Here is a 15,542-nt window from a genome sequence, read left to right on the forward strand (position 1 = left end):
AATTTCAAATATATGTACACCTACTACTTAAATATTGATGTACTACTTAAATATTGGTCATATCGAGGAATAAATTGACTCGGGGTGATATATGAGAAGAAAATGGAAGTATTGGGGTAGTTGGAAAAGGTGACGTTTACTTTTTATCTTGTCACTAAATGAAAGGTGGTAAATTTATGACACCAATATAAAAAAAATTAGAAAATAAAAATATTACCATTTACTCAAGTTTATTATTTCTTTTGATTTTAAGTTATATGATTGACTATAGTGCATGTTGATTGCATCATTTGCATGTGTGACGTTGGGATGTTCCAATTTTTAGATTTAAGGTGTATTGATAAGTTTCTTGTCCTTAGATAAATTATATAAATATCACACCCTAGATGGTATTGAGTGAGTGGTGTTCTAGAGGTAAGTTGTAGTTGCTGCAAATTCACTACCTAATTTTGTGGGAAAGGAAATATCTTTGAATATCAATTTGAATAACACCACTAAGACATCCCAACAATTACAACTGCAACATGATTACCAAGGAGAAAAAATCAAAACATGTGTTTGTAGAATCAAGGAAAGTTTCCTTCAAAATAGAAGCCATGATTACATCATAAATATTGACATGTTAAGGTTGGGGACTACTTATATAGCATATTTGAAATGACTCGCCATTGATATCATTGGAAGTGTTTATAAGCTAAAAGATTACTTGAAAACTCCTCCTCCATATAATGTCTAATTTCATTAAGAATAAGTTCCAACCATGATTATAAGAGAATATACGTAATGTGTCAGCAAAGTCTTGATTCCAGCCCAAACGTTAGACCATCCAAATTGTTTGAAATTATAATAACTAACAAGGAGAGTCAAGTTCGCTGCCAAGAACCCTAAAAGTAGGATATTCATAGGGATACTAATGTGGCATTAATTTTGATATTCATGGGAATTATGTTTTATCTTAACAATATTACGAGGGTAGCTCTAATTCTGATTTTCTAAAGAATATTTTGGAGAAGTGCTCTAAAGCCATCCATGCCTTGAATTCATGCTCTACAATAAGAACATATATTTTATGAATTCATTTCAAAGAGGTTTGGAGCTAACAGGGACTCTATTTGGAAGTTTCATTTTCATTATTTATATCCTTATACCCTTGGCTAATCAGTTCACAACCTCCCTTAAACTTAAACTATTATTGTAGTAAAAAATTAAAACTCACATTATTTCATCTAGTTGTGACACAATTCCAATAGATTACTTACCAAACTTCAATTAGGGAATGTAACTGAGGGAAGAAAGGGCTTTGATTTTCTATCATCTTGATACACTGACATACATGCACTCAATTTTAACTTTATCATAAAATTTCCTACAATAACTACAAATCATTTATGTCTTGAAATCCAAAGTTAAATCTTTCTCCATCAAAATAAATTAGAAAATATATTCCATATATTGATTAGGATTGGAGTTATGGTATTAACAACCTTAAATGGAAAACTTCCATTGATTAAGGTCATTCTTTTACAGATTTTAAAAGTCTAGAAATCATAGGGTTCCGACCAATTTTTGATAAAGAATAAAATAAATGCATTCTTACTATCTCATGATTCTAGTCCTAAAAACAAAGTAAGGAAATAAACGGTTAGTTAGTAATATTCTTCTAGATATATTTAGTTGCAATGGCTAAAAATATGAATTTTCCTATCTATGTGCATTATTCATCACTCCATAATAAGTAATGTCATGTGGACTTATGTTGGGAAGAATTTTACCTCATTCAAGCTTCCTAAGTGTCCTATTATGAACACCTTACCTACCACTTTATTGAGCCTCAATCCCAAGCTCAAATTGTATTTCTTCCATGTTATTTTCACAATATCTATACTATCAATATAGCGGGGGGGCACAATTGTAATAGTGTCACTATACCATTCCTCCTTTTAAGTGAAATTTTTTTACGCCCATGCTTCCATGATAAGCTTGACAATCCAATTTGATGAGGTAATGTTAGTAACTTCAATCACACCAGACAATAAATTATGATATGAAATTATTGATCCAATATATACACCCATGAATTTGTCAGGGGAAAGAATAAATTGCAGATCCTTTTAGTCAAAATATTTCAATTTATCTTCAGGCTAAGGAAAATAGTGACTATTTAGGAAAACTTCTGGATTTTATCAGCACACCTATTTCAAAAATTAAAAATAAACATGCACTGCCCAAAATAAAATTACCATGTTTCCTTTCCAAAGACAGTGTGACTCACAACGATATTACCTAAGACTTCATCAAAAAATATAAGTTCTATAGTTGTTTGCAATCCATATAGGAGTTTAATTTATGGTGTTTAGGGCCAATACATCCCCAACTTATAGAACTTCAAATAATTATTCCAGTAAAAAAATACCCTTAGTGACTTTGCAGTATTTGCTACTTCTAAGGCCTTTGGGCTTGCACACACAATACCAACACTTGTTGGCAAGGACAAAGCCCTTTGAAAACCTGTTAGCACTACATCCACTCCCCATTCACCCATATAGAAGGAAATATCACATATAAAAGACATAATGTCCACTAGAAACAAAATAGGATGTATGCAATAATATACAACCCCACATTCCAAATATCATTAGTTACAAGTGAACTTATTATTAAAAAATAGTCATTTTTCTTATGATTATAGGTATGAGTGTAACTTGGTTGTAGATTCTAGAAATTTGATCGACAAGAAAGAATTCAAGTAGTTGAATTCACTCTTGTCCATACGATTTCTGGAAATTCGAGATAAGGATGGCTTGCTTATAGTGAGTTGTTCATCTGTCATATTTTTGGAATATTCTAGAATTTGTAATAAAGATATGGATGGATGGATTCTAGCTAGTTGTATAACCCTAAAACAATTCTTCTTTCTTGTATACAATGGATTTAAGTGGCATTATAAAATTATAAATAAATACTTTGAAGAAATGTAATCAAATCAACACTGGTGGTCATACTCATTGAACACCTTCCTTATATTTTCCAAATTATTTGTGACCCTAGTTATAGTTTCATTATGAACACAACAAATAGCCTTTACTTTGTGTTCCTTATCTTCTTCAATATTTTCCCTTAGTATCCCAATATCCACCCCTATCCCCCATTCACACTGTACAACATCAACATCAAAGTTGAGGCACTTCATTTGATCAATCCACAGAATACTAAATTGGCCCATCTCAAAAGAGATGATTTGATCTCATGGTGATAGTGTGTTTGTAAGAGCAGTTTCCCAAGCACCAATACCTAGATAAGTCCACCAACATACGTTGTATGAGTGATACAAAATGCATTTATATTGATCTAACACCAACATGCAAGTCAAACTTATACAATATAGATTACCACATTTGGTTAAATTGAAATTGCCAAATAGTGCCCTGAATGAATTATTTCATAAATTAATAGTTATTTTGACTAATTGTAAACATATGAAGGAAGCCAAAAAATGGAAAATTGATGAGGCTAAAGATGAACACACAAATTTATTAAAAATAAAGCACAATTTTCCAAAATGGGTTTAAATTTTGAATTTAACAAGCTGAGAGAATATAGTATAGTAGTAAACCGTACAGACAAATCTACACACTGGAAATCTTATAATGCTACTAAACAAAAGTATGAAATGCAATCCCAAATTATGTGTTGTATCACTTAGTACTTTTTGTCTCCTTACACTCTCATCAATTAGGTGTTCCAAAATTTTGGATTTCCTATGGTGTATAATACATAATTATTACCTAGCATAAAAAAATGTTTTTGCCACTAACGTGGCTTTAGCAAGGGAAATTTTAAATTGCATTATAAAATTGAGAAGTAGCCAAGAATAAAAATAGAACCAAACCCATAACAAAACCCTGGCAAGTTTAGATTTCATAGGTATTAAAACCCTCAAGTTCACACAATTTCAGGTTGAATCCTTAAGAGGGACTGTGTATATTGATGGTTTGAATACCTCTAAGTGTTAATTTGATCAGATGCTAATACCTCTACGCATAAACTCAAGAGGGAAGGAAATGATATTTGAAAAGAGCAAAGTAGTATTTCTATTGAAAATGGCGATATGTTTACCCTGAATTATTTCATTTGGTTGATGGAATTTCAGATTGGGAAGTATTCAAGTACAAACAATAGAATATATTATATATACACAGAGAGCCTTAAATGGTGCAGAATCGAAGGAAGAAACATAGGGGTAAACTGCTCGATGGTAGAATCCAAAAACTCCCTAGGAAGGTGCCTAAACTAAAATTATTTGAAGATTAACAATGTGCACTTAAAGTTTCCCTAATAATTAAGTTGTACACAAAGGACAAAAGAAATAGAAGAGAACCACAAATTTATGAAAATATAAATACAAGAAAGTCAAAGTGAAACCCTCAAGATGAGAAGGATAATTTAGACAAGACTAGACATACCCATGGTAGGAATTAAGAAAGGAGTGGTTCAGGTAGATTTGAATATTTTCTTTACATCTTCAAATCATTCCTTGTAATAGCTAGAATTTCTAGAGACTGTTAGTCCTCATTATTTCTATTCATAGCCCACATAACACATTAGGAGAATTTTAAGGTAAAAAATGGGCCCCAAAACAAAAAAAATGTACTAACAAAATGAACTTTAAAATAAGAAATAAGATTTAAGAAGATGGTGTCATTCCCAAGGGAGATTATTTTGGAAGGAAAAGTAAAAAACTACATTTTGTAATTGTTTTTTGGCTTATAACCTTATATCATTACTTAAATGTCAAGTGTAAAAACCGATTGGATGTAGAATTAAATTCCAAATTCAACAACTCCCACTTTGCATACTTCTGAGTAGTCCCACATAAAAAAAATTGAAAATACATGAAAAATGTATGTTTAAGACACTTTCTTTCATGCATTTTCAATTCCTTAAATGTGGCCTACTCAAAAGTATGCAGAGTGGGTAATCATTGGATTTGGAATTTGATTTTGCATCCAATGGGTGTCTACACTTGACATTTGAACAAGCATATAAGGACATAAGAAACAAATATAATAAAATAATTAGTTTTCTTTATTTTTCTTTAAAAATTCATAACTCTTATATTATTATTTAACTATTATTTTGTTATTTTCCATAGGAGGCCCATTCTAGACCTCAAAATTCCTATAATGGGTTCTGGAATATTGACAAGCCCTTAAACAAATATATTATTTCTCCTTTCTCCATAAAAATTATCCACATTTTACTTTATATTTTGAAAAAAAAAACCGATTGTTTGATCTTGCAACTATTTCCCAAGATTATTCTTGCATTTCCAAAATAATTTAGTCAAAGATTACTATTCCAATTAATATTTTTATTAAGCTTTTTTGGTCAACAAATATAGTTTTAATCACCATCATGGAGGGACAAAAGTCCCACTGAAACCTCTTTGTTTTTTGTAGTAGTAGACACAACAATTCTAGTAGAAGAAGCACTGCACAAAATGCAAGAATTAATGACACATCTAGAAAGAGCATACAAAATTGTTATCAGTGATGATGGATGCCCTGCAAAAATGACAGTCGAAACCAATCTATGAACAACATAGTATAGATAATCATTGGGTTGGTGCATAATATAGTAATCATCGGTCAAAGCTTCCAGCTAGGATTGCTAAAACGCATATTAGCTATGGGTTACCTGGTCACAATTTGTCTATACTTTCTGTAAAGATGTTTGAGGGAGAGAATGGTGGAATTGATATTTGCAACAATTATCTTTATTTATGTCCCAATTTGTAGACTAGTAGTTTGAGTTTACTAAATTTACTACATAGCATAGAAAAACAACTCGAGGGTGACCTCCATAGAGCTTGCAAGTAAGAATAAAGTGAAAACATAATAGAGGAAATTGTATTGACAACACTAGATCTTAAAAAAAAATTAGTTGTAAGAAAATATCTCAAAGGCCTCAAATCCTATTAAAAGTGTGGCTACATAAATATGTGATGGAAATGAATATTATCACATTGCAGATATTCAACCACTCCAACCAAAAGAGCACATGTTTAATTACTAGTTCATGTGGATTTTTTTAGTAGCTAAAGTGATACTCCGCTATGGAGCTTGGAGTGAAATTTTCATGTTTTCAATATGGAAATACATTCAGAGGGAACTCTTCCAATATGAGTAGTAATAGTTGTGAGATCAAGAGAAGGAGTTGAATACGTGATGGTGTAGGAAATCAAATGAATATTCAAGATCTTAAGTCCATTTCTCCTCCATTTGATGAGGATTGCCAATTTTGCTTGATCAAAGTTGCACTCACTTCGACTGACTCTGATTAGCATTGTCAATCAATATGAAAAAATAATTTCATCAACAATCCTTAAACTAAGCACATGGGTTGACGTTCCACGTAGCAGTGGATTGGGGACATCAAGTATCTTGACAACTACTACAATAAAGCAACTGAAACATGTAATAGTTGGAGATGAGAACAATGATAGTGTTTCAAGGCTTGTTTTGGTCTTCGAGTAATAAATTTTCAATAGATAAAGAATTTGGGTGATATTATTATTCATATGACAATGTACATGGAAATTATCTCTGGTGATATTTATGTATAGTGATTTAGAGGTTATTTGCATTCAAGGGTGATGGGCCTCTAAATTAGACATAAATTAAGGCCCATATGACCATCCTTCAACACATTAAACCTCTCTTTTTGCATTAGATAATTTATTTTTAACTTTAATATGTTCGTTAGGAAGGTTTATGGATAATTGCATATTTGTGCCTAATATTATTTATTTTTGTGGAATATTATGAGAATATTGGGAAGATTATGAAGATTTAGAGGAGGAAATAATTTAGGGATTTTCTCCCTACCACAGGAGGATCATTATTAAATAATAAATCAACAAGATATTCTGGAATTATGGCACATATTATGGAGCTCCAATGATTGAGAAAATATAGGAATGTGTTCCCTGCCATTTAATGCAGATTCCTAGTATTGGGAACCAGATCCACTAATCAAGGGATTTTGGCGGGGAAAGCTTCCTACTTTCACGGGGAATGATTCCTAATAATTTTGTATAAGTATCAAGTCGAATTTTCCTCTAGGGGTTGATTTGTCTTAGTTTTCGTGTGGAGAGAACTCGTATTTTTGTAGCTCCACTTTCATTTTTTGCAGGGATGTAATTGTATTGATGGAAATAATGAAGATTGGTGCCATGTTCAACTTCTAAATATTGGTCTCCTCCATAGGATTCTGATTTTCATTGGGCTTGGCCATCCCGGGAGCCTCAAATCGCTTTTGTATCATTTACTTTCCTTCCTTTCACTTCTTATTCACATGCATCTCTTGTTCTTGTTTTTCTATTTATGCATTTAGTATTAATGATTTCTTGTTGTAGGATTGGGTTAAATGGTTGAAGTAAGCTATTTTTCAGGAACACAAGAATCATTTCATCATTTTAATAGCTTTGGAAGTTCATAGTAATCATCGAGCTACTTGTATTAGTTTTCTTATTCCCAAATCTAGATTTCTGGAAGTCCCTTGTGGCAAATAACAATATATTTCAGTTATTTTTTATAGCATGATATCGAGCTTCAATTGAGTTGATTAAACTTTCATTATATCACAAAAATATTCTAGTTAATAAAAAAAATTACCCCATTGCATTAGCACTTCATTAGGTTAGGAATTTGATAGATTTATTATCTCACTAGTTCTCGAATTTCTAGATTTTAGACTAGTAAATTTCTGCTATTTTTTAACATCGGTTAACATAGGTCTTTTTGAGTGATTCCACTTGGAATGGAGACCTAATACATAATAATCAATAAAAAAAATTTCCCATACAATTTGGATTTGATTTTCTTGGTCATTCAGTGAATTATAGTTTCTTGTAGTAAATTTTTTGTTTCATGTAGTACTCTTCTAACATGTATATACTTGCCCAAATTTTCTCAAAAAGATTGGTTTTGGTCCCTTAGGGTTGAATCATGACCCCTAGGCTCTAAATCAATGATTAGGGAAGACTAAAGACCACTTAGGACTTGCCTCTTTACCCATGTAAAACATTTCAGCAATTTGGGCTAATGGGTAGATTTAGGAAATAGATAATACAATGATGATTGCCACATCCAATGAAGTCCGTTAATGGATATACAATCTTGAAAATGTAATGGTTGAAATTTATTTCATGATATTTACTTTATGAAATTAGAATAGGTTTATTTCCTTGTATTTTCTTTCTTGCAATAGGTTAAGGTTTCCATTTCGAGCATTTCATTTTCTGCAATTAGTTTAGGATTTGATTTCATTACATGCACTCCATTACATCATGACAGCAAAGGAAGGACACATTGTATGTTGCACATATAGTGTCGATACCTCTTAATTTTGTATGAAACCTGGGTTGATAATTAAAGTTGGTAGCCTTGGGACTTGCAACATTCTTATTGCAATACTGAAGCTCATCACATTTTCACATCATTGTCGGGGAGGTGTCAAAGTATGCATTGTTTTCTTCCTTTGTTGATTTAGTTATTTTTACTTTTTACAAAAACAAAAAAAATTCATTAGGCATCTTTAATTTCAATAATAGAAAATTTCATTGCAATAGCATTACTATTAAAAAAAAATACCCATGCAACATCAATCCCCACATTTGATCATGTAATGCATTAAGAGCCACATCATTATCCACTTTTGTAGGTAGAAGAAGAAGATATAACCAAGAATGTAGAAGAAATGGATGGAGATGGTGACAATGAGGAATATACTCTCGAATTTCGCATTCAAGATACTGATGGTAGTGTGCACATGAAGAACATCCTTCCATCTTTTCTTCCAAAATTTCATGGTCTAATGTCAGAGGATCTCGAAACCTTTTTCTTTGAATTTGAAATCCTTTGTAGATCTTATGGTTACTTATTAAACACTCAAAAACTGAGATTATTTCCAGCAACATTTAAGGATAGAGCTCTAAAATGGGTCATGAATTTAAGGGTTGATTCCATAAGATCGTGAAATGATTTACAAAATATATTTCTAGAAAAATATAAAGATCATGATCTTAAAGAGGAAATATTTAGAATGAATCAAAAAGAAGGTGAGAGGCTTGAGGATCTAATATAGAGGTTAATGTATAATGTTAAGAGGGAAAAACTACATCATTTAGGATCTGACACACTAAAACCCTCTTACTTATAACAATTAGGGATGAGTGGATTGATAGCCTTTATATCATGAGTAGCGGAGTGTTAGGTCCCTCTAATACTAGTGATTCCCCCATTACTATTGTCATTGTAGCCCGTATTGTTATCGTTGTGCCCCTATTGTCCCCATATTTTTATTATTGTTCCCCATAGAAGCCCACTATTGTTATTTTTGTGCCCTTATATTATTATTGTTATGTCGGCTTTCATCATATTGTGACCCCTTAGACTCCTATATATAGAAAGGAGGTTTTGTCATTTGTATCATCTAATAATTGTTCATTTGTTTAATGTAAATGAGGTTTCCCCCTCGAAGAGGCTGATTTATAAGTTGTTGATCTATCTTTTCTATCTTTTTGTGAGCTGGTTCCATAACATTTGGTCATCACAGATTTGGATTCTAGGGTTTCGCTGCTCCAAAACAGGTCATTGTGGAATTTTCACTATAACTTTTTTTTGCGACGTATCAGAAGCTAAAAAAAACCCATTTGAGCTAAAATCTAGATGATCCTTGGGTCATAAATTTAGATATTTTCTCACTATAATTTTGGAGATATGATCCAAGGAAGGTAGGGTTTTTGGAGGCTCCTAAATTACATCCCAAACAAGTGACCTTGGTAAAATCGTCATAACCTTATCTCTGAGTATCAGATTGAAATTTCATAAGAAGTTACAGAAGGAGGACGAAATGTAGTTTTCGGTGCATAATGTTCAGGTGCGAAGGTTGAAACAGTGATACGTGGCACTTCATACAACTTCGTTCTACTGAAAAAGTGCATAATCAGGTCATCTTGGGAGATTGGGCATAACGCTTTCTTGGATAATCCAATTTCGATCAGACTTGAAGCATTGGAAAGAGGACTCAGAGGGCTACCACAATTCACAATTTCAGACCTTTCAGATATGAAATTTTAGAGATACATCAGATACAATATCAAGCTCCTACAAAGTGAAATAAGGTGTGTAGTTTCTTTTTAATTTTGCATAAGTTTGGTTTAAAAAATTACTTTGAAGGAATTCAAAGGGCATAGTGAAGCATAATTATCATTAATTGATTCCCCGAAGAAATAAAATGGAAACACCTAGTAAGCAACATGAAATCTCTAGCATGAATCATGAAGAAGAGGAATAAATGAAACATGATATATCAAAATTACGAGACCAAGTGCAACAAAATTCACTCTCACAAAAAGTAACAGATGCTAATATGGATGGTTTAAAGAAATACGGGGAATCTAAGATGGATGGCGTGTAAGCTAAGATGGGTGGTTTAAAAAAAGGCGTGGAATCTAAGATGGATGGTTTAAATATAGGTGTAGAAGCTAATATGAATGACGTGGAAGCTAAGATGGATTGTGTGGAAGCTAAGATGGATTCTTTAGAAGAAAAACTTAAAGGCGACAAGGAAGAATTGAAGACATATTTGACAAAGTTTCTACTAGAAATTCTTACTAATGGCGAAAGGGTAGTAAAGGAAACTCATGATGAGAACAAAATAAATGTTAATCATAATTTCATAGAATCTAACGTTAGATTAAAGACCCACCATGTTCCAAAGATCGATATGAGGAAGTTTGATGGCAAGGAATCTGTAACATGGATACTACAGATGGAGCAATATTTCGATCTCCATAATGTGAAAAACATAGAAAAGGTATGCATTGCAACTTTATATTTGGAACCAAACCAGTTTGTATGGTAATGATGGCTTTGCTCTTGTAAACAAATTGTCACTTGGGCAATTTTTATGGATGAAATGATATCACATTATGAGGATACAAAAAGCAACACTTTTTTTAGGCAATTGATAAATCTCAAACAAGAGGGTTCAATGATGGAGCACATTGAGGACTTCCAAAAATTGGATACAAGGGTAAAAGATATTCCAGAGGACCATAGGATTGATGTGTTCATAGGGACTTTAAAGGATAACATACAACACGAGGTTCGCCTTTGGGAACTTGATTCATTGGAGAAGGCATTGAGGTTGTTAAGAAAAATGGAAAGCAAAATTATGGCAACAAGGAAGCCTATCACTCACAATTATAAAGATGGAAATGTTGTTGCCCCTAGCCTTCCATAATCTGCAAGGTTGAAACCACAATAATTGGAAGAAAAAAGAGAAAAAGGGCTTTGTTACAGTTGTGATAGAAAATACACTAAAGGTCATAAGTGTGCTGAGAAGAAATTATTTTACATAGATTGTGAAGAGGAGTAAGAAAAGGAACAAGAAACGTCAAAAGAAGAGGATATACACCAGGAACAAACCCTAGAGAAATAAGAAATGAATCTGACCATATCTTGTAATGCATTGGCCGGAATTACCATTCTTCAAAATATCAAGATAGAAGGACATATCAAGAAGAAAAAGGTAATAATGTTGATTGATTTGCGCAGTACCCATAATTTTATTCATTGTAAGATAGCCAAGGAATTGAATTTCTTCCTATATCCAGCACCAGAGTGTCAAGTGATGGTTGCAAGTGGAGGAACCATAAATTTCTCTAGAAAGTGCCATAATATCAAGCTATCCATGGAAGAATATGTATTGAATAGCCCAATGCTTTCCATTCCAATGGGTGGTGCTGATGTTGTACTAGGAGTCCAATGGCTACAATCCTTGGGTACAATAAATTTTAATTTTCAAGAAATTTTCATGAAATTTTCCTCATAGGGAAAGGAAGTTTAATTAAGGGGTACCGCATGGAAACCGTTAAAGATAATCAGCTCTAACGGAATGACAAAGCTTATAAATAAAGAACAACAAGGTGTAATTGCACAATTATGTTCGTTAGAGGTTCCCACATTGAAATCATCTATTTCTCTAGATCTCCAAAAAGTCTTGGACAATCATTCCAATGTATTTGAGACTCCCAAAGGCCTCCCACCTATTCATAATCATGATCATGCTATTCATTTGATTCCATGAAGTGCTCCTCCAAACATCAAGCCCTATAGATATCCCTATTCCCAAAATAGTGAAATTGAACGTATGGTTGCAGAAATGCTAGAGGTTGGTATAATTCAACCTAGTCAAAGTTCTTTCTCTGCTCAAATAGTATTGGTTCACAAGAAGGATGGATCATGGCGCATGTGTCTGGATTATAGGGAGCTCAACACGCTCACTATTAAAGATAATTTTCCCATTCCTACCATTGATGAATTATTGGATGAATTGCATGGATCAATTTACTTCACCAAGTTGGATCTTAGTTCAGGATATTATCAAATAAGAATGAAGACTGAAGGCATTCTGAAAACAACATTTAGAACTCATGAGGGTCATTATGAATTTTTGGTCATGCCTTTTGGCCTTACTAATGCACCTTCTACATTTCAAGCTTTGATGAATTCCATTTTCAAACCCTTCCTTAGAAAATTTGTGTTAGTATTTTTTGATGATATAGTAATCTACAACAAGTCTTGGAAGGATCATGTTCAATATGTTGACAGGGTGCTCAAACTATTGGAGGAGAAACAATTATATGCAAAAAACTCCAAATGTTTCTTTGGAGTACAAGAGGTGGAATATCTGGGTCATATTGTATCTCATGAAGGTGTTAAGGTAGACCCTAGCAAAATTAAAACCATTAAGGAATGGAAAATCCCCACATCCATAAAATATCTACGAGGATTTCTCGGGTTGATAGGGTATTATCGCAAGTTTGATAAGAATTATGGGAGAATAGACGCACCTCTAACAACATTATTAAATAAAGATGCATTTTCATGGACTTGAGAAGCAACGAAGGCCTTTGAACATCTTAAAGAGGCAATCTGCCAAGCACCAAACTTAGCTACGCTGGACTTCACAAAAACATTTATTGTGGAATGTGATGCCTTAGGAAATTGAATTGGTACTTTTTTAATGCAAGAATAAAGACCCATTGATTTCGAAAGTCATCCAATCAAAGGAAAGTATTTAGAGAAAGCTATTTATGATAAGGAAATGTTGGCAATATTACATGTTGATCTGAATATAAAGTACTTGTAAATGCTTAGCAAGGTATTCAATTTAGTAAACATACATGTTTAAATGATGTACATGTCTTGCAGTTAAAAACAAATGAGTTTTTTAGCTGTTTATGACCCTTTTATGTGTAGTAGAATTAATTCATTTCTCTGTTTAACATACTAAAACAGATTTGTTCTGAAAGAAAACTCAACCACAGATGCAATAGCATATGATGACGTAGTTCACCCCTCCTGGGCTACATCTGCTGGGTCCAAGGCTCCCAAATGGGCATGTCCTTGATTTGATTAAAAGCTCAAAATGATTGTACAGCTGAATACAAGCCTTAACAGGTGAAATGGATTGTAAAAATGGATTCAGAACGCTCAAATCAGTCAGGAATGACTATTGGTTCTCATCCAATGGGTACTTGCAACCCTATATAGCTCCCACAATACTGGGCCCTAGTGGCTGCTAGAACTTCCACGGAGCAAAAACACCTACAAACGACCTCTGATGGCTCTCTAACCTATGCCAATGGCTTCAAAATCATTTGATTGGTCAAAATCAAAAAACAAATCGTCTCAAAAGGCCTTTCCTAGCCAAATTTATGGCTCATTCATTGAACTGCCTGTTTGCCCCTAAAAAAACTCCAATTAACTTTAGTTGGTGGCCAATTAGGCCCACCAAAGTTGGCAGGGCCGCCAAAATTGGTGCCACCACTAGAATAACCACCATCTTAACTTTAACTGCCAGCTAACTATTAGTTGCATTAACTGCATGTGACCGCATTTATGTTAACTGGTGGTCTGCCTCGAAGTTTGCACCAAACCTTTTCATAAATGGTTAGTGGAATTGGGTTTCACGCCATTATATGTGACCTCATATAACTGTTAAGTTTTGTTGACCGCCGGTTGTGGTTGGCCCCAAGGTTTTGAGCGTAAGGCGTATGGTAAGGGGGTTGGCCCCCTTCAGGCGTTGCCAAAAAAACATTTCAAAACTTAAGTATAGTTTGGTTCGTATGCCTTTCAACGAATGGTCCTATGGTACAATGGTAAGGCGCAACGCTAGTTCATGTAGGTCTCGGGTTCAATCCATAGGTCCTCCAAAAAAATTTAAACATGCCAAATTCGTTCAACCTTGGGGCCATGTGGCAGCCTCCGGGCTTGCCACGTGGCACCCCTTCATTGGATGCCCAAAAGGAATATTTCTAGAATATTCTCAGAATATTTTATTTTAAATTTTTTTGAAAAAAATTCAAAAATTAAGGGTTATTGGGAGATTTTCTTTTTGACATAGCTTCTGCATACAAAGACCATTTTTTGTACCGTTCATGGCACCAGAATCAGGAGGACAAGATCTATCCAGTCATTTAGGTTTGAACCAATTCTGAGCACTTTCATTTTTGAGCATTTTTCGACACTTGGGACATGAGCCCCTGATCACATACACGTAATAAATAACGAGCCTATCTAATGGGAAGACACTTCAAGGTAAAAATGGATCATGATAGTCTTAAATACTTTTTAGAACAAACAATATCTTCAAAAGAGCAGCAAAAAGGGGTCACAAATATGTTGGGTTATGACTTTGAAATCATCTACAGAAAAGGGAAGAAAAATGTTGTGGCAAATGCACTCTCAAGAAAGGATGAGGATGTGGAAGTATTTCTTTGTGTCATTTCTATTATACAACTAGATTGGATAAACGAAGCAAGGGATGAATGGAAGAATGAAGAAGAAGTGTGGGCACTCATTCAAAAGTTACAAAAATATCCTAGTACATTTGAGACATTTAGCTGGAAAAATGAGTTGTTATGGTACAAATATCGCTTATACCTATGTAAGAATTCTCAACTCAAACAAAATATTCTTATGGAATTGAAAACCTCTCCCTTAGGAGGGCCCTCAAAATGTGTTCTAGCCATGAAAATTGGTGGAGAGGCTAAAGAACATGAGATCTACAAGACCCATAAATGGTTTGGGAAGATTCTACTCGGTTAAGGAGATATTAAAATAATCAATATTTTTAATGGAGTTCCTAAGTCTAAACTTAAGAAAAATAAAATATTAATGGGTATTAATATAAAACTGGGTTAGAAGGTTCTAAAGGACATGGATCAAGCCAAATCTAATCTTCGACGTTGATTAGAGATGTAATCTTGGCCGTTGAAGACTCAATAGAAAAAGTATAAGAGGAGGCTTGAAGGTCAGTTGGAGAATACACCAAAGTGATCACTCATTCAATTTTCTAGAGCTTGGTTTGCTAAGAGAAATCGAATCAGTGATCAGAATTGCAGTGAAGATCAGTGAGTACGAGGTAGAGAGGCAGAGATGGTGCTGAGAAGCTGAATATATGCTTCT

At 33.5% G+C, this 15,542-nt stretch overlaps 1 pseudogene; it reads right to left on the reverse strand.

Moving 5' to 3' along the window:
- Positions 1-408: 408 nt before the first annotated feature.
- Positions 409-15,542, reverse strand: part of LOC149183985 (serine--glyoxylate aminotransferase-like) — an 88,267-nt pseudogene continuing 73,133 nt past the window's right edge.

Source organism: Pinus tabuliformis, chromosome 3_2 (genome assembly GCF_031772625.1).
Source record: "Pinus tabuliformis cultivar Carrire ecotype Pingquan chromosome 3_2, CPIR1, whole genome shotgun sequence".
In the NCBI taxonomy this organism is placed as follows: domain Eukaryota; kingdom Viridiplantae; phylum Streptophyta; class Pinopsida; order Pinales; family Pinaceae; genus Pinus; species Pinus tabuliformis.